Source organism: Crotalus tigris, unplaced genomic scaffold (assembly GCF_016545835.1).
Source record: "Crotalus tigris isolate CLP2741 ecotype Arizona unplaced genomic scaffold, ASM1654583v1 scf7180000017599.838750, whole genome shotgun sequence".
NCBI lineage: Eukaryota > Metazoa > Chordata > Lepidosauria > Squamata > Viperidae > Crotalus > Crotalus tigris.
The window spans coordinates 145,587-170,908 of NW_024096503.1; the positions used below are offsets into that span (position 1 = coordinate 145,587).

At 43.9% G+C, this 25,322-nt stretch overlaps 1 protein-coding gene across 15 annotated transcripts in view; it reads left to right on the forward strand.

Moving 5' to 3' along the window:
• PTPRS (protein tyrosine phosphatase receptor type S) overlaps positions 1-25,322 on the forward strand; it is a 344,929-nt gene that overhangs the window by 78,909 nt on the left and 240,698 nt on the right. The window contains exon 1 of one of the 15 annotated variants that reach the window (XM_039366972.1): positions 21,309-21,426. The exons of the other annotated variants lie outside the window; for them this stretch is intronic. The gene's annotated coding sequence lies outside the window, so the exon portion shown is untranslated. Of the gene's footprint in view, positions 1-21,308; positions 21,427-25,322 lie in introns of those variants that run through there. 15 annotated transcript variants of the gene reach the window in all.

Genomic DNA, 25,322 nt, shown 5'->3' on the forward strand with positions numbered 1-25,322 from the left:
TATATATATATATATATATATATATATTCGTACACGTGGCAATTTGAAGTCAATTTAAGTCTCCCTGTGGTGATGGCTAATGGGTTCATGTGTCATTTTCTAGTGGAAAAAAAAATGCATGTTTATCCAATTTTGAATAATTTAGCCCCGTTTCGAAAGCCCTGCTTTAACGCTTGCCATAGATTATACACCCACTTTTTATTTTATTTTATTTTTGCCTGGAAAGCAGACGTTTTAAGAAAGAGTTTTGAGCCATGTTCAGCCTCTTGCCTGCATAACCACAGGAGTTATCAGATCATATACACCTGGTGGGCAAGAATAAAATTTGATGCAGTGACTCCCACAGTGTGAGGCAGCAGTGGCCTTCCTTTTTTTGAGAGTGGGATCTTCTGTGCTCTGGCTATGTCTCTGTACGAGTAGTCCTCAACTTACAATCACAAGTGTAAGTGAGGCATTTGTTAATAACAATAGCACTTATATACCACTATAGACAGATATTGTAGATAGAAGAGAGAGATGATGATAGATAGATAGATAGATAGATAGATAGATAGATAGAGTGAATATAGACACAGACAGTGATAGACAGATATTGTAGATAGAAGAGAGAGATGATGATGATGATAGATAGCTAGCTAGATAGCTAGCTAGCTAGCTAGATAGATGATAGTTCAATAGCAATAGCGTTTAGACTTATATCCCACTTCACAGTCCTTTACAGCCCTCTCTAAGCGATTTACAGAGTCAGCCTGTTGCCCCCCCCCAACAATCTGGGTTCTCATTTTACGACCTCGGAAGGATGGAAGGCTGAGTCAACTTTGAGCCAGTGAGAATTGAATATGCCGAACTGCCGGCAGCCGACAGTCAGCAGAATTAGCCTGCAGTACTGCATTCTAACCACTGTGCCACCATGGCTCAAGTGAGTTTTTGCCCCATTTTACGCTCTTTCTTACCTCCGCTGTTAAATGAATCACTGCAATTCATAAGTTAGTAATGGTCACTAAATGGAACTGTTGTAAGTCAAGGACTAACGGTACCAGGTTAGGGAGATGCTTCAGCCATCTCCAGGGAAGAAGGTGTGATGGAGTTGGCTTGCTTAATGCAAGGAGATAATGCTCAGCTTGTTAAATCATACAGAGTTGCATTGGGGAACCTCTTTGCATTTTTACTGGTCCGTTTTAACTCGTTTTTATTTACTTATTTATCAGATTCTTTCTACTTGCCCTTTTTTACTATGTATGGGTAGTTCCAGGGAGCAAACATTTGTAATACTTCTACGGCATCTCTGCTGGTCACCTGATCCAATTCTGGACACTTAGCAATTGACCCACATTTATGACGGTTGTAGTGTCCCCGGGATCACTATATTTGTTTAGTGACTGAAATTAACAATGGCATTGATAAAAGTGAGTTATGACTGGTTTTTTTTTTTATTGAAAATTTTTATAAATTTTTACAGAAAAACAAAAAAAATGACAATACAACAACAGCATAAAAGAAAAAACAAAACAAAACAAAACAAAACAACCCTTCCCCAAAACACCCACTCCCTCCCCCCCCCTGGAGCTTCCCAGAGCAGAATGAGTTATGACTGTTTTTCACACTTACGACCACTGCAGCATCCCCACGCTCACGTGATCAATGTTCAGACGCTTGGCAACTGATTCATATTTATGACAGTCGCAGTGTCCTGGGTTCAAGTGATCCTCTTTTGCAATCAAACAAAGTCAATGGGGAAGCCAGATTCACTTAACAACTAGGTTACCAACTAGTGGTGATTCACTTAACAACTGTGGCAAGAAAGGTCGTAAAATGGGGCAATGCTCACTTAACAACTGTCTTGCTTAGCGACACAAATTTGGGGGGGGGGGTCAGTTGTGGTCCTAAATCAAGAAGTCCTAGGATTGGGGCGATGGCACCCGTGCCCACAGAGAGCGCTGTGCGTGCCACCTGTGGCACGTGTGCCATAGGTTCGCCACCACTGGTCTAAGGGGTTGGACTGGGTGACCTCTTGAACCTTTCTGCAGGATGGTGATTCGGTGACCCCATGTCTTTTCTAGGGAAGAAAATAGTGGCATTCAACTGAGCTGCTCTGTATCTTTGTAATCAAAAGGAATAAAGTCCATGCACGCCAAACTTGAAGGAATGTAAATAATATAATTGACCCAGAGGACTGTTGCTACTTGCCTAAAGGTAGCATAATAGGAGAGAGAGCACTGGTTTAAAATTAGAGTTTTAATTTGAGCAGCTGCAAATGAAAAGGCCCTACCCACCTTTTCAGGGTTATGACAGATGAGGGTGGTGTTTTATAAATCACTCGCTTAGCGACTGTTCAAAATTACAACAGCGCTGAAAAAAAGTGACTTACAACCAGCATTCCCACTTAACACAGCCTCCTTACAGTCATGTGATCAAAGTGCAGGTGTTTGGCAACCGGTGTGTATTTATGACGGTCACAGCCTCTCCAGGTCACCTGATCATCAATCACGACCTTCCCAGCCAGCTTCCGACATGCGAAGTCAGTGGGGGGGGGAAACTTGGATTTGCTTAGCGACCGTGTGCTTCCCTTATCTTGAAGTGATTCGCTTAACAACCAGAGCAAGTAGGTCACAAAATCAGCCCTGAGTCACTTCATAAACGTTTGCTTAATGATGCAAATTCTGGTCCCCACTGTGGGGATAAGTCGAGGAATACTGTCTTTTGTGGAAGGCTGCACCTATTTTTCCTCTGGTTTTTTTTTTTTTAAAGCTTAACCAATTTTGCATCCACCCCAATTTTTTTTTTCAGTTAGTTAGTTCGCAAGGTGTGAAAATTTTGATTTTTGGGGGGGGGTATGGGGGGAGAGGAAGAATAAATAGAGAGGTCTCCGCCACATAATACCGTTTTGTTTTGTTTTGTTTTTCTCTTCATCCACCCGGTTTGAGCGTGGGAAAACATCTGTGCAAATTTCTTTCTCTCTTTTTTTTTTTCTTTTGGGGGTGAGTTTCTGAAGGCACCCTTTGGAAAGTTGACAGAATATTGTGGGTCATTGCCCCCTGCTCAGTTGTGTAGCTGAAGGGCTGTCCCTTCTGCATAGCTTCTCCTCTTTTTCTAAATGCCGGAATCCATGTTGTAGAACCTCCACATTCAGGAGCAGTTAAACCTCAGTTTGTTGGGCACTTGAGGCAGGCACCCAGCAGAGATGAGCATTTATTTGCCCTGCTGTTTGAGGCACTTTTAAAGCAAATTTAATTGGGTGTTCTGCCTTCCAGCTGGGAAGAGATGCAAAAGGCTGTGAGTGTATACATACATTTTTAAATGATTTTTAAAAACTTTGAATGGGATCCCAATGCTGACCAGAATGCACGTTTGCATTTTTGAACGTTCTTTATTTTGGGAGGGGATTGGAAGCAGCAACCCGAGTAGATGTTTTATAGGCCCTGATGTGCTTTGAAGTTCTTTTCAATAGTAATAATTTAATAAAAAAAAGAGAGTGTGGTTTAGTGGTTAAGGCACCAGGTTAAAAAGCAGGCGATGGTGAGTTCTAGTCTTGCCTCAGGCAGAAAGCCAGCTGGGTGATTTTGAACCAATCACCAAGAGATGGGAGTTCTAGTTCCAATTTTGGTATGAAAGCTGGATGGGTGATTTGAGTCAATCACCAGGAAACAGTGAATTCTAGTCCTGCCTTGAGCATGAAAGCCAGCTAGGTGTCTGTTGTGGGCTAGTCACCAGGAGATGGTGAATTCTAGTAGTCCTGCCTTGAGCATGAAAGCCAGCTAGGTGTCTGTTATGGGCCAGTCACCAGGAGATGGTGAATTCTAGTAGTCCTGCCTTGAGCATGAAAACCAGCTAGGTGACTGTTGTGGGCCAGTCACCAGGAGACGGTGAGTTCTAGTCCTACCTTGAACACGAAAGCCAGCTAGGTGTCTGTTGTGGGCCAGTCACCAGGAGACGGTGAGTTCTAGTCCTGCTTTGAGCACGAAAGCCAGTTAGGTGTCTGTTGTGGGCCAGTCACCAGGAGACGGTGAGTTCTAGTCCTGCTTTGAGCACGAAAGCCAGCTAGGTGTCTGTTGTGGGCCAGTCACCAGGAGACGGTGAGTTCTAGTCCTGCCTTGAGCACGAAAGCCAGCTAGGTGACTGTTGTGGGCCAGTCACCAGGAGATGGTGACTTCTAGCCCTGCCTTGAACATGAAAGCCAGCTAGGTGACTGTTGTGGGCCAGTCACCAGGAGACGGTGAGTTCTAGTCCTGCTTTGAGCACGAAAGCCAGTTAGGTGTCTGTTGTGGGCCAGTCACCAGGAGACGGTGAGTTCTAGTCCTGCTTTGAGCACGAAAGCCAGCTAGGTGTCTGTTGTGGGCCAGTCACCAGGAGACGGTGAGTTCTAGTCCTGCCTTGAGCACGAAAGCCAGCTAGGTGACTGTTGTGGGCCAGTCACCAGGAGATGGTGACTTCTAGCCCTGCCTTGAACATGAAAGCCAGCTAGGTGACTGTTGTGTGCCAATCACCAGGAGGTGGTGAGTTCTTAATAATAATGGGCAGAGTCCAAAGCAATTGGCGTACAGATAGTCCTCAACATACGACCACAACTGAGCCCAGGATTGATGTTGCTGAGTGAGAAATGTGTTAAATGAGTCTTGCCCCATTTTAAGACTTTTCTCTCCACAGTTCTTAAGCGAATCACCGCAGTTATTAAATTAGTAACAACGGTTGTTAAGTGAAGGTCACAAAAGGGGATCACGTGACCCCGGGACGCTGCAAACCGTTGTAAATACGAGTCAGTCGCCAAGCATCCGAATGTAAATCACGTGACCAGGGGAACGCTGCAACGGTCATAAGTGTGAAAAACGGTCCTCAGTCACTTTTTTCATTGCCGTTGTAACTTCGAACACTCACTCGCTGAACTGTCATAGGTCAAGGACTACGTGTATTACATGAACACCATCGGCATTGACAAAGTCACTACCAGTCAATTGCGGTAGGCAGCTTTCCTGCAATCCTCGAGTTATGTAACAGTTTGTTTAGCGGCCATCCGAAGTTACAATAGCACTGAAAAAGTGCTCATTCATCACACTGACGACCATTTCAGCCTCCCCATGGATCGCGTGATCAAAATTCAGTTGCTCAGCAACGGATTCATATTTGTGATGGTCGCAGTGTCCCCGGGAGGTCACGTGACCCCCTTTTGCGACTTCTGATGAGCCAAGTCCCCGGGGAAAGCCGGGTTCGCTTTCACAACCCCATTGTTCACTTCACAGCTGCAGCGATTTGCTTAACAACCGCGCCAAGCCAGGTCGTAAAATGGGGCAAAACTCACTTAACGTCCGTCTCCCTCACCCACAGACATTTTGGGCTTAATTGTGGTCGTAAGTCGAGGACTGCCTACTAACGCTATCGACGCCTATCCCAGGTCCTTGGGAATGTGCCCCCCTCAAAAAAAAAAAAAAACGCCAGATCCAGTCTGAACATCTGGCTGTGCGCCGAAGCATAATAATCGCATTAATGGGGAACGATAATAGGGAAATTTGGACCATCTCCTCCTGTGTTTTTCCAACGGCTGGGAAGCTGGAAAACGGTTGCATTCATCTTTTCTCCATCCGGCAAAACAACTGCCTTACTTTGCGGCTTTATGGGACCCCGAAATTGGCGGGTCAGTTAAGTAAACAACTGCAACAGCTGAAAATCAGTGCTGGAGGGGATACAGGGCTGTGTGTGTGTGTGTGTGTGTGTGTGTGTGTGTGTGTGTGTGTGTGTGTGTATGTACACAAGATGCCTTAAACCCCTGATCCCAGTGTAAGCCTCCAGGTTTTAGTGTGCTTAAGTGTGCTTATTAGCACTGCAAGGCATTTTCGGGCTTGGTTTTGACTTGGTTGCCTGAGCAGGGTTCGTAGTTCCTTGGCATGGAGTTGAATTGTGTAGGTTTTTGCTTGCAACAAATTGTTGCAGCGGGGGGGGGGGGCGGAATGCTTTGGCGTGCTGCCTGTGGCCTTTTCTAGCCCATTCCGGGGTTCTTTGTCCTATGATCCCTGTTTGGGAGCCTTCCCTGATGGCGTTTCGATGCTGCCTCGATTGCTGACGATGTTTTGCAGACTATAGCAGGAAAGGAAGCCACCAGGAGATCTTAGCAGGGGAAGCTGAACTGGAAAATTAAACACGGATGTCAGAAGGAGGACCACGGCACTCCACTTCTATCATGCTAAGGAAATTAGAGGCATGTAGTCCTCAACTTACGACCACAACTGACCCCAAACTTTATGTGACTAATTGAGACATTTGTTAAGTGAATTTTGCTTCATGTTACGACCTTTCTTGTCATAGTTGTTAAATGGATCTCACTGCCATTGTTAGGCGAATCTGGCCTCCCCATTCATTTTGCTTGTCAAAAAGGCGGCAAAAGGTGATCACTGGACGTTGGGACATAGCAACGGTCATAAGTACGAGTCAGTTGCCAAGCATCTGAGTTTTGATCACACGCTCATGGGGATGCTACAAAGGTCGTAAGTGTGAAAAACGGTCCCTTTTTCCGGTGCCGTTGTAACTTTGAACAGTCACTAAATGAGGACTGCCGGTAGTCAGTCTGGCTTGGAATTCTGGGACCTGTAGTTCCCAAACATCAGAGGCCGCCTCCTGTGAGAGGATTTTAATGTTTAAATGTTTTAAATAGCAAGCCATCTTGGAAGGCCTGCCTGGACCACAAGGCCGGTGGTCCGAAACTTCAGCGGAGAACCACAGAGACAGCAATGTGGCTCACAAATATATATTAAAAAAATACATAAATAAAATCAGCAGTTTTCAAATATTCTCCCCCTCGTTGTTTGGAGCCCGTCGGTCAAAATGTGGGGCTTGGTTTGATCCTCCGATTTCAGGGCTTTTATTTTCAGCTTCTGAAAACAATGAAGGGTCTATTATATCTTTTGCCTCAGCATAAAGCCAGATCTAGCCTGAAATGGGATTGGCTTTATTGCGGCTTCCTACGTCAGCAAACTGGGCTGGTGCGACTTTTCAGGCCCAGTTTCGGGTGTTCTGCATGGCAGAAGCTGCTTTGATGTTTTCCAATTGTGGGTTGTGCGATCCTTTTTGTGTTTCCAGGAGGCTTAAGCTGAAACAGCAGAGTGAATTTTTTCCCCCTAGGGTGGAATGAAAAATGAACACAAAGAAGGATGTGGAGATTTTTTGTCTGTGTGAAAGCACTGTAAAGCAAGGGTATCCAGCCTCGGCAACTTTGAAGACCTGTGGACTTCAAATCCCAGAATTCCCCAGCTGGCAGTTAAAGTTAATAAGGTTGGACACCTCTATGTAAAGCAGGGGTCTTCAGACTTGGCCCTTTTATGACTTGTGGACTTCAACTCCCAGAAATCCCGAGCTAGCATGAGGGAACTATGGCACCTTCATAACTTGCAGACTTCAACTCCCAGAATTCCTCAGCCAGCATGGGGGAATTATGGCCCCTTCATGACTTGTGGACTTCAACTCCCAGAATTCCTCAGCCAGCATGGGGAACTATAGCTCCTTCATGACTTGCAGACTTCAACTCCCAGAATTCCTCAGCCAGCATGGGGGAACTATGACTCCTTCATGACTTGCGGACTTCAACTCCCAGAATTCCTCAGCCAGCATGGAACTATGGCCCCTTCATGACTTGCGGACTTCAACTCCCAGAATTCCTTAGCCAGCATGGGGGAACTATGGCCTCTTCATGACTTGTGGACTTCAACTCCCAGAATTCCTCAGCCAGCGTGCCTGGCTGAGGAATTCTGGGAATTGAAGTCCACAAGTCATAAAGGCCAAGTTTGAAGACCCCTGATCTAAAGGATGTTGTGGAATTTGCAATGTGGTTGCACTGTCAAATCTTGGTCTGGCATCCAAAGCTAAACAGAATTCATGGTGGATAGTGAGGATGTCAGAATTAAAGTTAACAACAATGCAACTTAATTCACATATAAACGTAATGAATATTCGAAACGTATATTAGAATAATTTACCTGCTGCTGAGTCCTTTTTAATCATTTCCACCCTTGTGTTGTGCGGTAAACCGCAGGGAGGGTTGGAGACATGATGGCGTTTTCACACAACTTGTGGCCCTAAACTCACAGGGTTTCTCACGCTTGGTCACTTAAAGAGGGGTGGACTTCAACTCCCAGCATCCCCCAGCCAGCGTGGGTAGCTTCCAATGTGCCAAGTCGGGGGGGGAGCTGGATTCACTTAACGACTGCTCGTTTCATTGAACAACTGCAGTGATTCATTTCACCGTGGCGAGAAAGGTTGTCAAGTCGGGTGCAGCTCACTTAATAGCAGTGTTGCTTAGCAAGGAAATTCTGGTTCCCAAACGGTGGTCATAAGTCAAGGACTCCTTTTTAGTGGTAGAAACTGTCACCAAAATTGGTGAGTCAGCAATAGGGTTCCCAGACTCTTAATTTTAAACCCGGGTTGAGGAAACACCACAGTTCCGTCCAGTGTTTCTCAACCTTGACAATTTTAAGGCATGTGGACTTCAACTCCCAGAATCCCACAGCCAGCATTGCTGGCTGTGGAATTCTGGGAGTTGAAGTCCACATGCCTTAAAATTGTCAAGGTTGAGAAACACTGGATTAGACTCATATTAAGGCTTCCTGCCCAGATTACACTTGTGTTCTCACAACAACCGAGTACCAGGTCAGCTATGTTAAATTAAGTATGTTGTCCAAACCCAGGCATAGTTTTGTAAAGTTTGCAACCTGTGCATGGACGTGTGTGTGTGTGTGTGTGTGTGTGTGTGTTTAATTTCAGGGGTCTTCAAACTTGGCCCTTTTATGACTCGTGGACTTCAAGTCCGTGAGTCATAAAAGGGCCAAGTTTGAAGACCCCTGGTTTAATCCTTGGGAATCTGCTTTTCCTTGGGTTCTCCCTGGAGTTGGGAAAAGGGACAAGTTTCTAGTTCTCACTGAGGCAGAGAGCTCAGAGTGATATTGTAATAACAGGGCTCCAGTAGAAACTGTGGGATTACATTTGTTTAGCAAGGGAGAACAAGAAGGAGAGGGAGACGGAAGAGGAAGGAAAGAAGGAAGGAAGGAAGGAAGGAAGGAAGGAAGGAAGGAAGAAAGAAAGAAAGAAAGAAAGAAAGAAAGAAAGAAAGAAAGAAAGAAAGAAAGAAAGAAAGAATTGACTTGATTCACACAGCATGCTAAACCCAGGTTAAGGAAACACATCAGTTATGCCAAGATTATGTGCCACATCCAAACAACCAAATCCACTTCTGGCTTCAATAGGATGAGCTGAGGGAACAGCAAACTTAAAGGCTGTTTTTAGCCAGCTTTAGAAGCACATGTGAATGCAGTCACTCGTTCTGTGATTCATGCCCTTGCTTTAAGGATGAATTATGCCTGGTTAGCCTAACAATGTGTCATTCTTCTCCTCTCTGTCTCTGCCTTACACACACACACACACACACACACACACACACACACACACAGAGGAACGCGCGCGCGCGCACACACACATCTCATCTCCTTTCACTCAGAAATAAAGCCATTTTCTGAGAACGAAAGCTAGTTACAAAGGTTTTCCTGGTCTCTCTTCAGACCTGCCTTTTTTATTGTCTGCATAAATAAACTTTTGACCTGCTCAGGAATGAAAGACTTTGCTGCAAATTTTTGTCGACTGTATTTTCAAAGAGAAGAGAACCTGAGTAATAAACCCAGAAGGATTGGCAGCAGACATCTGTGTGTGTGTGTGTGTGTGTTTGTGTGTTTGTGTATGTGTCTATGCATGCATGCATGCGTGTGTATGTGCATGTAATATCTTGGGAATCTCTGTTTTTTCCTGGAGTCCTTTCTTGCATTCAGGGAAAAACAAGTTTCTAGTCCTCGGTAAGGCAAAGAGCCAAGTCTGAAGTTGTAGCAGTTCAAGGAGCTTCAGCGGGGCATCCACTTCTAGTCCTTAGTGAGACAGAGAGCAAAGTGTGAAATTGTAGTAGACCAGGGGGATTCGAGGGAGATTCTCAGTGTATGCTTCTAGTCCAGTGGTTCTCAACCTTTCTAATGCTGCGACCCCATAATACAATTCCCCATATTGTGGTGACCCCCCAACCACTTATACATCACTGGGTATCAGGGGCGTGGCCAAAGAAAAGGGGGGAAAATGACTGACAGCCTTGTTTGGCGACCCCCGTGAAATGGTCGTTTGACCTCAAATGGGGTCCCGACCCACAGGTTGAGAACCACTGTTCTAGTCCTTAGTGAAGCAAACAGCAAAGCGTGAAATTGTAACAGTCAAAACAGTCAAAGGAAAAAAAAATGAAGAAAAAATAGAAAAGAAAGAAAAAATATATAAAGAGCCGAGGTGGCGCAGCAGTTAGAGTGCAGTACTGCAGGCCACTTTAGCTGACTGTGTTCAGCAGGTCAGCGGTTCAAATCTAACCGGCTCAAGGTTGACTCAGCCTTCCATCCTTCCGGGGTAGGTAAAATGAGGACCCAGATTGTTGGGGGCAATGTAAATATATATATACATTGCTTACTGGTGTAGACCGCTTAGAGAGTGCTTGCACTTAAAGCGGTATATAAGTCTCATAAATACATAAATAAATAAATATATTTAAAAAGCGGCTTCAGACATTCCTCGCAGCAGTTAGAAATACATTATATATTAACCCCCCTCTCTCTAAAGCAGTGTTTCTCAACCTTGAGAATTTTAAGGCACGTGGACTTCAACTCCCAGAATTCCACAGCCAGCATCGCTGGCTGTGGAATTCTGGGAGTTGAAGTCCACATGCCTTAAAATTCTCAAGGTTGAGAAACACTGCTCTAAAGTTATATCAGTCCTCTAGCTATAATTTTTCCTGCCCCATCATCAAAAGCTGAGATCACAAAATCCTTTTTTTTTTCCTTTATTTCAATGTAAACAGATCATATTGGCTTCCGGTCACCAATAAAATATTATATACGGTCTGCTTTCCTAATAATAAAAAAAAAACTCAATTTATCTATTTCAGCAAAGTCTGTCAGCTTTGCCAACCATTCTTCTCCGGAGTGGCTAGTGTCCACTTTTTCCATCTGGATGCGTATAGCAATTTTGTCGCAGTAATCATAGACTGAAAGAAGCTTCCCTGTGTTTTGCTTCGCTATGCGTGTATTTTTAAAACAACTCAAAGCTATTTTAATCGATGAACTTTTGCTGGGCTGGGGAGAGGCAGGGGGGTTTCTAGTTTGCCCCTTTTCTTAAGAAAGTAAACGATGTGCCAGAAATATATTTTTTAGATGCAGCGCTTTGCTAGCAACGTTCAAAAGTGCACTAGAACGACACAAAATTAAAAGGTTACCTAACTAGTGTCTTGGAGAAGAGGAGAGGAAAAGAAAAACAGCACATTCTCCCTCCCTCTTCTTCTCCTTTTTCTTCCCATTTCTCTCTATTTCTCCTTTCTTCCTTCCTCACACCCACCCTCCTTCCTCCTCCCCCTTCTTCCCTTTTCTCTTCCCTCTATTTCTCCTTCCTTCCTTCCTTCCTTCCTTCCTCACTCCTTTCTCCTTCTTCCCATTTCTCTTCCCCCTATTTTTCCTCCCTTCCTCTTCCTCCTTCCCTCCCTCCCTCTCTTCTTCCTATATCTCTTTTCTATTTCTCCTTCATTCCTCTCTCACTCCTTTCTCCTTCCCATTTCTCTTCCCTCTATTTCTCTTCCTTTCCTCTTTCCCTCCCTCCTCTCCATTTCTCTTCCCTCTACTTTTCCTTCCTTCCTCCATCCCTCCTTCCCTCCCTCCCTTCCTTCCTTCCCTCCCTCTCTTCTTCCTATTTCTCTTCCCTCTATTTCTCCGTTCTTCCCTCACTCCTTTCTCCTTCCCATTTCTCTTCCCTCTACTTTTCCTTCCTTCCTCCATCCCTTCCTTCCTTCCCTCCCTCCCTCTCTTCTTCCTATTTCTATTCTCTCTATTTCTCCGTTCTTCCCTCACTCCTTTCTCCTTCCCATTTCTCTTCCCTCTACTTTTCATTCATTTATTTATTTATTTATTTATTTATTTATTTATTTACAAATATTTATATGCTGCCCAATCCCAAAGGACTCAGGGCGGCGTACAAAGTTAAAACAGTCATAAAACAATAAAATGATACAGTCATTTCCTTCCTTCCTTCCTTCCTTCCTTCCTTCCTTCCTTCCTTCCTTCCTTCCTTCCTTCCTTCCTTCCTCCCTCCCTCCCTCCCTCCCTCCCTCCCTCAATACAAAAACCTTCATTGCATCCTTTCTTAGAGAGACACCCCCCCTCCCCAAGAGACTCCATAATGCAGGACACCCGGCCCCCCAGACGCCTTAAACCCAATTCCAGTTCACTTTTTGGGATGTCTTTGTGGTGGGGAGGGTCTTTGTGGTGGGGGCTATTCTCCAAGAACAAAAGGCAGATTATACCCAGACCTCAGCTCCGCATCAGTGAAACTCCGAAGAAGGGGCAAAAGGGGTTGTCCACCTCCTGGCCTACGGACTGCCCATTTGATTCCCTAACCCAGGGGTCTTCAAACTTGGCCCTTTTATGACTGGTGGACTTCAAGTCCCAGAATTCCTCAGCCAGGCATGCTGGCTGAGGAATTCTGGGAGTTGACATCCACGAGTCATAAAAGGGCCAAGTTGGAAGACCCCCGCTTGTGGACTTTCAACTCCCAGAATTCCTCAGCCAGGCATTCTGGGTGAGGAATTCTGGGAGTTGAAAATCCACGAGTCATGAAAGGGCCGTGTTTGAAGACCCCTGGCCTAACCCATTGCCCCTGCTCAGCTTTTTATAGTTTCCTGTGTGTAAAAGGGCAGGGGGGGGTCGTCTCCTGCCTCTGAGCGACAGCCAACGGAATTTCTAGGAATGGCTTTTGAGGATCAGCAACTTCAGTTTACTTATTTATCTGACTTCTATCCTACCTTTATTATTGTTTACAGGAACTCCTCAACTTACAACCATTCATTTAGTGACCGTTTGAAGTTACAGCGGCTCTAAAAAAAATGACATATGATCTTTCTTCACATTTACGACCGTCGCAGCATCCCCCATGGCAGGGGTAGGCAACCTTGGCTCTTTTATGACTCGTGGACTTCAACTCCCAGAATTTCTGAGCCAGCCATGCTGAGGGGAAAGGGAGAGGTTTCCAAGCTGAGCCATGCTGGCTCAGGAATTCTGGGAGTTGTGGTCCACGAGTCATAAAAGAGCCAAAGTTGCCTACCCCTGCCCCATGGTCATGTGATCAAAATTCAGCCGCTTGGCAACTGACTCCTATTTATGATGGTTGCAGTGTCCCGGGTGATCACATGACCCCCTTTTGTGACCTCCTGACAAGCAATGTTTGAAGACATATATAGGAAGCAAAGTCAAGGTGTAAATATGTAAATTAGCGATGATTTCTTAAGCTTCTGGGCCTTTATTTTATCATTCTTCTCTCACTGGCTCTCGGTAGAGCATTATTTGCATATGGCCCACCCCTTCATCCTGTTTTCTTGGCCTCACTGAAATCTGATGACATTCAAGACTTTGATTGATCAGCATTTTTCTACTTGGTGAACTATAGTGAGTTCGTTGTATATTTGTGTTTAGGACTAGACTGACTTGTCTCCAGAATTTGTGGGTGCTCCAACACTGGAGGTTTTTAAGAAGAGATTGGACAACCATTTATCTGAAATAGTTTAGGCGTTTCCTGCTTGAGCAGGGGGTTGGACTAGATGACCTCTGAGGTCCCCTATATCTCTGTTATTCTGTTCAGAGTTTCATTTTCTAACAATTTGCACCAAATTGCTTCCTTTCTCCCTACCCATGCGCAGAGCAGATCTTTTGTCCCGAGCGAATATATTTCAACAATGCACTAAAGTTTATAGAGTTTTTTTTCTTTACTGCCACTAATTTTTTTCTATTGATGAAGTTGCTTTTTAGCATTAAGGAACAGAGAATACATCTTTTTTTTTTTTTAATCTCTCTGGAGTCTAAATGTTAATGAGATGCAACTTTTTAATAAAACGACACTAAAATATCCCAGCTGGTGACTGGGGTAGAAATGTGATTTGGTCAGCATTGCAGGAAATTCCAATATGTATTTTTTTTTGACTCCTTAAGGAGTAAAAACTTTAATTAATTTTAATTTTCTGGTCATAGAAAATTTAGGGAATTTGGTTGAAATACCTAGGTTGATAAAGGCAAACATATTTTTTTCCCCTAAGGCAACCTTGGCTCTTTTATGACTCGTGGACCTCAACTCCAGAATTCCTGAGCCAGCATGGGGGAACTATGGCCCCCTCATGACTCGTGGACTTCAACTCCCAGAATTCCTGAGCCAGCATGGGGGAACTATGGCCCCCTCATGACTCGTGGACTTCAACTCCCAGAATTCCTGAGCCAGCATGGGGAATTATGGCCCCCTCATGACTCGTGGACTTCAACTCCCAGAATTCCTGAGCCAGCATGGAGGAGCTATGGCCCCCTCATGACTCGTGGACTTCAACTCCCAGAATTCCTGAGCCAGCATGGGGGAACTATGGCCCCCTCATGACTCGTGGACTTCAACTCCCAGAATTCCTGAGCCAGCATGGAGGAGCTATGGCCCCCTCATGACTCGTGGACTTCAACTCCCAGAATTCCTGAGCCAGCATGGAGGAGCTATGGCCCCCTCATGACTCGTGGACTTCAACTCCCAAATTCCTGAGCCAGCATGGGGGAACTATGGCCCCCTCATGACTCGTGGACTTCAACTCCCAGAATTCCTGAGCCAGCATGGAGGAGCTATGGCCCCCTCATGACTCGTGGACTTCAACTCCCAGAATTCCTGAGCCGGCATGGCTCAGCTTGGAAACCTCTCCTTTTCCCCTCAGCATGACTGGCTCAGGAATTCTGGGAGTTGAAGTCCACGAGTCATAAAAGAGCCAAGGTTGCCTACCCCTGGCCTAAGGCGAACATTAAGAATACAGGTAGTTTTCAATTTACGACAACAATTGATTCCAAACTTTCTGTTGCTAAGTGAGACATTTGTTAAGTGAGATTTGTTCTATTTGACAACCATTCTTTTGCCACAGTTGTTAAGCGAATCACTGCCCTTGTTAAGTTAGTTACATGGTTGTTAAATGGATCTGGCTTCCCCATTAACTTGGCTTGTCAGAAGGTCAGAAAAGGGGATTACATGATCCCTGGGACACTGAACCCATCATAAACGCGAGTCAGTTGCCAAGCTCTGAATTTTGATTACGTGACCTTGGGGAATACTGCAATGGTCGTGAGTGTGAAAAATGACCATAAGTCACTTTTTTCAGTGCTCTTGTAATTTTGAACAGTCACTGTTGTAAATCAGGTAGTCCTTGACTTACAGCAGTTTGTTTAGTGACCGTTTGAAGTTAAAACAGCACTGAAACTTAAGTCAAAGTACTTGCGAACATTTTTTCATGCTTATGACTGTTGCAGCATCCCCATATTAGTCACATGATAAAAATTCAGACGCTTGGCAACTGACTCATATTTATGACGGTCGCAGGGTCCTGGGGTCATGGGATCCCCTTTTGTGACCCTCTGACAAGCAAAGGCAATTGGAGAAGCCGAATAGACTTAAGAACCGTGTTACTGATTTAACCACTGCAGTGATTCACACTTAACAATTGTGGCCAGCAAGAAAGGTCCTAAAATGGGGCAAAATTCAATGAACAACAGTCTCCCTTAGCCAGAGAAATGTTGGGCTCAATTGTGGTCGTAAGTCGAGGAATTTACCTGAAGAGAAGGCCAACGCTGCTGTCTATCCTAGCCAGGAAGAATTAAAAATTTCCATAAAAAGCTTAAGAGTCAAATAAAAGAAAGCTATTTTCTTCCATTTCTCTGCTGCTCATTCTGACATAATCATTTGTGGTTCAGCTTTATTTCTGACGCCCGCAGGCTGAGATTTAATCTACCGCTCTCCATAAAATCATAGATTACATATATAACTAAATCTGGACGGTAATTATACGTGTGCGGGAAAGCACCTTTAATCAGCATTTGCCCAGCCTGCTGTTGTCCAGATGTGTGTGTATAAACCCAAATCCCTCATCAATGTCCTCCTTTGTTTTATCTGCCAGACATGATTTAAACCTTTGAGATGAAAGGGATGGGACTTGGAGTCCTTTTGAAACAGCTGCTTTTTGCGAACTATCAGGGGCAGCCCTTGAACCTGAAAACCTTGTACAGGTGGTCCTTAACTTATACCAGTTCGTTTAGTGACTGCGCGAAGTTACAACGGCACTGAAAAAAGTGACTTACGACCATTTTTTCACACTTACGACCATTGTAGCATCTCCATACTCAGGTGAATTACATTCGGCTGCTTGGCAGTTGACTCGCATTTATGACGGTTGCAGCGTCCCAGGGTCATGTGATCTCCTTTTGAGGCCAGCCAAGTTCACGGGGCACGCCAGATTCACTTAACAACCGTGTTACTAATTTAATAACTGCCGCGATTTCGCTTAACAAATGTGGCAAGAAAAGTCATAAAATTCACATTTCTCACTTCACAGCATACATTTTGTGCTCAGTTGTGGTTGAGGACTACCTGTGTTGAATTACAAGTAGTTCTCAACTTATAACGGTTTGTGCAGTGACCCTGAAAACGGCCCTTGGACCAGTTTTCACACTTAACGACAATCGCAACTGTGGTCACCTGATCAAAATTCAGCTCATGGGAACTGACATACTTATGACAGTTGCACTGTTCTGGGGTCATGTGATGGCCATTTCTGCTCCTCCCAGCCGGCGTCCCACAAGCAAAATCAGTGAGGGAAGCTGGATTTGCTTAACGACTGCACGATTCATTTAACGACAGCAGTGATTCCTTTGATAACGGTGGCAAAAAAGGACAGGAAAATCAACCGTCTTGCTTTTCAATAGAAATTCTGGTCCTAATTGTCATAAGCTGAGGAATACTTATATATCACCCAGAATCGTCTTATACGGAAAGATGGACAGCGTAAAAATGTAATAAATACAGTCAATCCATTTTAAAATGTTATATGCCCGGGTTGTCACCTTCCACGTGGCCACAAGGGGTAGCAGAGAGACGTTAAAAAAAACCCCTCTTTCCTGCCCAGGAGATTTTGACACTTGATTTAACAGTTCTAAATTGGTACAGCATGTTTTTCATAGGACAAAACAAATGCAGGGGAAGAATTATTGGCTGATCGATAAGTCCTATCTAATGCAGATGACCCAGCCTTTTTCCTGACCCATCCCATCCGGATGCCCATTTGTTTGGGGGAGGGCTTGCCACGAAGGGTTAAATAAAATCCAGGCGATGCAATTCCAAGAATGTCTTCTTAAAATAAATTGGAGGAGGAAATTTAATCTAGTTAGGGGGCCCTTGGTTTGGTGTTTGTATGGAGAGGGTGGTGAATTCCTCTGAAGCAATGGGGGCTTGGGGGCTTTCGCTAGTTTTTCAGAAGAAAACCTCCATCCTGTCTGCAGGAATTCATTCATTCATTCATTCATTCATTCATTCATTCATTCATTCATTCATTCATTTCTCTAGCTGCCCAACCGGATCCAGAGACTCTGGGTGACTTGCAATTCTAAAATTCTAAAACAATTTAAAAGAAAGAGGTAGATACAGTTCTTTTAGTGACCGTTCAAAGTTACAAGGGCACTGAAAAAGGGGGACATAACGACCATTTTTCACACTTACAACTCTTGCAGCATCCCTATGGTCAATTGATCAAAATTTGGCCACTTAGCAAAAAGATTTTGGGTCAAAATACATTTACAGTTGGAGAAAATGAGAATTATTTTTGTGAGGAAGAAGAGGAGCTAATTATGAGAAAGATTACAGATATTTAACACTACACGTCCTAATGGCAGCAAGAATTGTATTTGCCCAACATTGGAAAAATGAAAACTTCCCAGCTGAAGAAGTGCTGATTAAGAAAATTCTAGAGTGGACAGAAATGGATAGATGGACTTTAAAGATAAAAGAGGAAGAAGACTCAGTGTACTTTAGAACATGGGAAAATTTCTATCCATGGCTAGAAAAATGAGTGAGACAGAAAAGAATGTGATATGTAATTTGGAATATATATTAGCAAGAAGAAGGCTATGGAGTGATGAATTAACATATTGTTTATGATAATTAACCATTATCTATTATTGTTTGTTAAACACATGAATCCAGACATTATGCTGTTTGCTAAATATTGAGAATGTTATTTGGAAAAACCCCAACCCTAATCCTAACCCTAATCCCAACCTCAACCCCGACGCCACCTTATTCCTAACCCTATAAAAACTAATAAAATCTATACAAAAAAAATATGGCCACTTAGCAACGGGTTTCTGTTTATGATGGTCACCGTATCCCGGGGTCACGCAATCCCCTTTTGCGACTGTCTGACAACCAAAGTCAGCAGGAGAAGCCAGCATCTCTTAACAACCATGTCACCAATTTAACAACTGCAGCGATTCACTTAACCACTGTGGCAAGAAAGGTCTTAAAATGGGGTCAAAACTCACTTAACAACTGTCTCGCTTAGCGGCAGATACGTTGGGCTCAATTGTGGCCGTAAGTCGAGGACCACTTATACGTGGCCTTGTGGGATGTGTCTGATTTGGGCTTGACGACAAGATGCCCGCTTTTAAGGCAGAGGCTGGGTTTCTGGACCCGCACAGGGTTTTTTTTTTTTTGTTGCTGTTTTTGTTGCTTGCGTTGTGTAATGAAATGGGTAGGTATCAATTCCATAATAGCGATCCGGGCAAGGAGTTATCTATCTGATTGATGGCTGCTGCCTTGGATTTATTTCGCTCTGAATGTTTGCCAAATCTGGAATTGGGAAGGAGATCTTGTGAGGCCGCAAAGAATCATGGGAGGCAAAAAGTCAACATGTCCTCCCAAAATTAGGGGGGTGAGGGGCATTGAAGAGAGGCAATTTGAAATGCTCGTGTATTTATTTATTTGTATCCTGTCTTTATTATGTTTGCAAATTATAACTCAAGATGGCGAACATAGCTAATATTCCTTCTTCTCCTCTTTCCCCAAAAATAACAACCCTGTGAGGTAGATTGTGAGGAATTGGCCCAGAATGACGCTCTTGGCTTTCCTGCCTAAGGCGGGACTAGAATTCACTGTCTCCTGGTGATTGGCCAAAGCCACCCAGCTGGCTTGCGTGTCTAAGATGGACTAGAACTCACCATCTCCTGGTGATTGGCCCAAAGTCACCTAGCTGGCTTTCCTGCCTAAGGCGGGACTAGAATTCACCATCTCCTGGTGATTGGCCTAAAGTCACCCAGCTGGCTTGCGTGTCTAAGATGGACTAGAACTCACCATCTCCTGGTGATTGGCCCAAAATCACACAGTTGATTTAACACCTAAGGTGGGACTAGAACTCACCATCTCCTGGTGATTGGCCCAAAATCACACAGTTGATTTAACACCTAAGGTGGGACTAGAACTCACTGTCTCCTGGTGATTGGCCCAAAATTACCTTATTGGCTTTCATGGCTAAGGCGGAACTTGAACTCATGACCTCCAGCTTTCTAACATTAACCCACTAGAGTCTAGACCAAACTCACTTTTCAATCTCTATTTCTCTGAATCAATTCTGCCTCGGAAAGGTTACACCAAGTTTTGTGTTCGTGTTTGGTTGTCAGACCGGTAAGGAAGCTGCACAAAAGGCAAATACGGTTTTAGGCTGCCTGAGCAGAAGTCTAATTTCTGAATCTGAGCAAGTAGAGGTAATCCTCGACTTACGACCGAGCCCAGAATTTATGTTGTTAAGTGAGAAATTTGTTACGTGAGTTTTGTCCCAGGTGACAACCTTTATTGCCACAGTTCTTAAGTGAATCACTGCAGTTGTTAAGTTAGTAACAGGATTATTAAGTCAATCTGGCTTCCCCATTCCCTTTGCTTGTCAGAAGCTCGCAAAACGGGATCACGTGACCCTGGAACCCTGCAACCGTCATAAATATGAGTCAGTTGCCGAGCGTCCGAATTTTGATCACGTGGCCATGGGAATGCTACAGTGGTCAAAAGTGTGGGAAACGGCCGTCACTCTTTTCAGTGCCTGTTGTAACTTCGAGTACTCACTTACACCAATTTTCACAGTTACCACCTTTCCAGCATCCCCATGATCATACGATTCAGATGCTTGGCAACTGATTCGTATTTATGACCACTGCTGTGTCCCAAGGTCACGTGAGTCTCTTTTGTGACCTTCTGACAAGCAAAGTCAATGGGGAAGGCAGGTTCACTTAACGGCCGTGTGACTCACTTAACAAATGCGGCGATTCACTTAGCCACTGGGGCCAGAAAGGTCATAAAATGGGACAAAATTAACAAATGTCTCAGCGACAGAAATAATAACAACAACAACAACAACAACAACAACAATAATAATAATAATAATAATAATAATAGGCTCCTTGGGTGCAATCCCAAAACAACTGGAGCACCACTTGAACACCATTGGCATTGACAAATTCGCCATGAGTCAATTGCAAAAGGCGGCCTTACTAGGAACTGCTTCCATCCTGCGACAATACCTGTAATACCATCAAACATCCACATCTGCCTATCCCAGGTCCTGGGTAAGGACTCGATAGGTAGACAAAATGCCAAATCCAGTCCGAACATCTGGCTGACTGTGCGATGATCGATAATAATAATAGTTGGAAGGGATCTTGGAGATCATCTAATCCAACCCCCTGCTCAGGCAGAAAACCCTATACCATTTCGGACAAATGGCTGTCCAGTCTCTTCTTAAAAACGTCCAGTGTTGGAGCATTCACCGCTTCTGGAGGCAGGCTGTTCCACTGGTTAATTGTCCTCACTGTCAGGAAGTTTCTCCTTAGTTCTAGGTTGCTTCTCTCCTTGGTTAGTTTCCATCCATTGCTTCTTGTCCTGCCTTCAGGCACTTTGGAGAATAGCTTGACTCCCTCTTCTTTGGGGCAGCCCCTGAGATATTGAAAGACTGCTATCATGTCTCCCCTCGTCCTTCTCTTCATTAAATGTTGAGGTCAATTGTGGTCATAAGTCAAGGACTACCTATATTCCCCAGGTATGTCGGCTTCTGAAATCATGCTTCATTGATGGCTTTTTTCCTGCAATATAATTGTCAGGTGTCTGGTGGCTGTCCAGCTAACAGGTGCTTTATGTTTTCTGAACAATCCTGAAAGTGTGCAGCCTGCGGACTCCGTCTGTGTGTTTGTGTGTGTGTGTGTGTGTGTGTAAGTCATTAAGACAGCTCAAAGGCCCTTCTCTTTTTTTTCCACATATATTTTGCAATCGCCGGCGGGCACATTTTGCTGGCAGTTTCGACTCCTAGCCAACCTTTTTCTCAATTTAGGGCAGGTTGAGATTTGCAGGCGTCTGGCAGTTCCCAGCCATGCGCCTGGTGAGATTTGACACGCTTTCAGAGAGCACGCTGGAAACGGGTTCAAGGGCTGTAAACTGGGGCGCTTGGAGGGATTCTCTACCCCCCCCTACTCCAGGCTGGGAAGGAGAGAATATTTAACAGCTCGGAAGGTAAGTGGGAGAACTTTGGAGCTAGCGAAAAAATAAAGTCGTGGAATTAATTTCTGTCCCCGTTCTCCTGCCTCTTCCAAAACCTTTCTCTTGGAAAAAAAAATCCCTGTGCATTTTGCAAAAGACTTTTACTAGGTGTGTGTACTTGTTCTAAGGACGTGATTCATCAAATCAAGCCTGGCTTTTTACAGGGGTTTTGGAAAAGGTGGAGGAAGAGCTGATGGCCTGGTCATCGTTCCCTGGAGCCCAGCCCTCTTGGCTAAATCCCCAGCAACTCTTCTGTACGCCAGTGTGTATTGCATTGGTGCATGTTCCCCAACAAGAGCGTAGAATTGCAGCTTGCTTAGTGGGTCTTCCTTCCTTCCTTCCTTCCTTCCTTCCTTCCTTCCTTCCTTCCTTCTTTCTCCTTTCCTTCTTTCTTTCCTTCCTTCCTTCCAAAATTTATTTGCTTTCATGTGTACAGAAGGCCTAGAATTCACAATTACCTAACAGCTTTCTTATTTTTTTAACTATATGCATACGGATAAACTTTATTACCTCTGAACTCCACTAAATGGTTAAGTCAGGTGTTTATTGATATTTCTTTATACACACAGACATCACCACTACCTTGAACAAAAATGGAAAAAAAAATTAATTGCAGGTGAAAGTCTTTGACTTATAACAATTCATGCAGTGACTGTTCAAAGTTACAACGTCACTGAAAAAAGTGACTTATGACTGTTTTTTTTTTTCACACTTGCGACCCTTGCAGTATCCTCAGGGTCACATGTTCAAAATTAGAATGCCTGGTTCGTATTTATGATGGTTGCAGTGTCCCGGGGTCATGTGATCACCTTTTGCCACCTTTTGACCAGCAAAGTCCATGGGGAAGCCAGATTCACTTAACAACTATGTTACTTAACCGCTGCAGTGATTCGCTTAAGGTCTGTGGCAAGAAGGCTCTCAAAATGGGCTAAAAATGAAAAAATGTGTTTAGCAGTCACTAAATGAAAGGTTGTAAGTCAAGGGCTACCTGTATTCACTCAACGCGATTAGTCAAGCTCTGGTTTCCCAGTGTGCAAGATCAGCGAATATTATAGACTGTGCATACACACATACAGAGAAAGAGAGAGAGAGAGGAATTGAGAGGGAGAGAGTGAAGGAGAGCGACAGGGAAAGAGAGAGAGAAATTGAGAGAGAGTAAAGGAGAGACAAAAAGAGATAAAGAGAGAAAAATTGAGAGCGAAGAAGAAAGAAAGAGAGAAAGAGCGAAGGAGAGAAAAAGCGACAGGGAAAGAGAATAATTGAGAGAATGAAAGAGAGAGTAAATGAGAAAAAAAGGTAGAGAAATTGAGAGAGTGAAGGAGAGATAAAGAGAGAGCAAAGGAGAAAAAGCAACAGGGAAAGAGAGAGTAATTGAGAGGGGGAAGGAGAGAAAGAGAGAACGAAGGAGAGAGAAAGAGCAACAGGGAAAGAGAAATTGAGAGAGTAAAGGAGAGAGATAAAGAGGTAAAGAGAGAAATTGAGAGAGTGAAGGAGAGAGATAAAGAGGTAAAGAGAGAAATTGAGAGAGTGAAGGAGAGAGATAAAGAGAGAGCAAAGGAGAGAGTGACAGGGAAAGAGAAATTGAGAGAGAGAGAGAGAAAAAGAGAGAAATAGAGTGAAGGAAAGAGAGAGAAAGAGAAGGAGAAGGGGTTTGCCTCCTTGCTCCCTCCTGCAAAATCCTCGGTGGAGGAGGGGCTGAATGACGTGGTGCTGCCCCCTCCCCAAGGCTGCCCCACTTCCACCCCCCTGGGAAGCCCGGTTTCCTATGCCTGGAGGCAATCACAGCTGTCGAGCGAATGTTCGGATAATAGTAGTTTATTATGGAATAATTATAGAGCGGGTTATTGAATTAGCAGCACTGCAAACGGCTGGTAAATCCTGAAGGCAGGGGAGGAGGGAGGGAGGGAGGGAGGGAAAAAAAAAAGAGAGAGAGAGAGAGAAATACAGAGGAGGCAATTGAAGTCAATGGTGTCTCCCCCCCAATTTAATCTCTCTCGGACTCTCTCTTTCTCCCCTCCCCACCCCAAGTCGGGGTCTTTATCTCTTCGCCCAGATCGAGAAAGAGAGGCAGACAGCCCAAAGCCAACCCTGATTAATAAATCATTTTGCAGAGGGGCAGCAACAGAAGGAGATGATAATTAAGAAGGGGGGAGAGCAAAATCAAATCTGAACATCTCCCCCCCCCTTCCAATTTGTTTGGAGCTGTGCTGCAGCGATAAGGAGTCCCATTTTGCAGAGCTGGGGGGTTCAAGGTGTGGACAGAAGGACCTTGGGGAATTGGGTGGAAATTTGATTCGGGTGCAAATCTGTCTCCGTTTCTCATTCCTCCCCCCCCCCACCACCACCACACACAGATTGTAGGCTAATGGCCTACATCTTTTGTTGGTCTCTTTTCAATCTAGTGAGACAATAAGGTCTGAGAGTAGATTAATCAACTCAAACCTGAGAGTTGATTAAGTGGCAGGGAAGCCAGCTGCAAGTCGGGAAGACGAAAGCTGAGATCGATCAGGCGCTTCCTCGCTGAAGGGTGTGTGACTCGAACTCAAAGCTTGAAACTAACAGTGTTCCTCTGGTCCTTTTATACAGAGAGTCCTCGACTTACAACCATCCATTTAGTGATCGTTTGAAGTTACAACGGCACAGAAAAGACTTACAGCTGTTTTTCACACTTACAACCGTTGTAGCATCCCCATGGTCAACATTTGGATGCTTGGCAAATGACTCATATTTATGACGGTTGTAGTGTCCCGGGGTCCTGTGATCACTTTTTGCGACCATCTGACAAGCAAAGTCAATGGGGAAGGCAGATTCACTTAACAACTGTGTTACTAACTTAAAAATTGCAGCCATTCCCTTAACCACCGTGGCAAGAAAGGTCATAAAATGGGGCAAAACTCACTTAACTGTCTGCAATGGATGCTGCAGTGGTCATAAGTGTGAAAAATGGTCGCAAGTATGAAAAAGGAGACTTTGAAAGAAAGGAATCGGAAAATAATAGCAATTATAATATTGACCATGCTAGTAATCATGTCTGTTTTTGTGAATAAATTGTGCCCCAAGATGTTATTGAAGAAATGTCAGATGCAGAACAAATTTTATCTGACAAGGTGGAGATAGTATTAAAGTGGATTTATAACTGACAGGATAATGATTTAGAAAAAGATGTTTCACTGGATCTGCAGAAGAAATTGGCAGAGGTTTCAACATTTAAAAAGGAAATACAAATGATAAAATCAAGATCATTTTTTTTCCTACTGGATTTACAAAAAAGGCTGGTTCAAGCCTTGAAAAACTCTGTGTTGTGGGAAAAAAAAGAAATGAAGCGACATCTTAGGACAATATTTGAATGAGTTTAAGGTTTTTAGGAGGAAAAGAAAGGAATAAAATGTTGGTTTCTCTGACCAATGTTAAAATATGTTGTTACTTCTGGCTACCTTTTATGGACTTTCTGCTAACACCAGGATTGAAAAGATAATGTTTGATGGATTTTTCTACAGATATAGGTGATATGGGAAAAAGAGATAAATGTTTGTAACTCTAAAGAGGGTGAAGAGTTACTAAATTTATTTATACTTATGGTGAAGGTTGGAACTTTATATATTTACTTTCTCTTTATTTCTTTTTCTTCTAGTTTTTTTGTTTGTTTGTTTCTTTTTTCTGGAACGTTTTGTTTTTTGTCCCTTCTCTCCCTTTAACCTTAGTTTGTATTAGATTTTAGTGTTATAATCAAAATTCTTAGTAAAAAAATATATATGTGCATGTGTGTATGTTAGGATATTAAATTTAATAACTAAAATAGTAAAATGTACAATAGTTGTACACTTGTAGTTGATTAATTAGAGCTGAGATCTTCAAATTTGGCCCTTTTA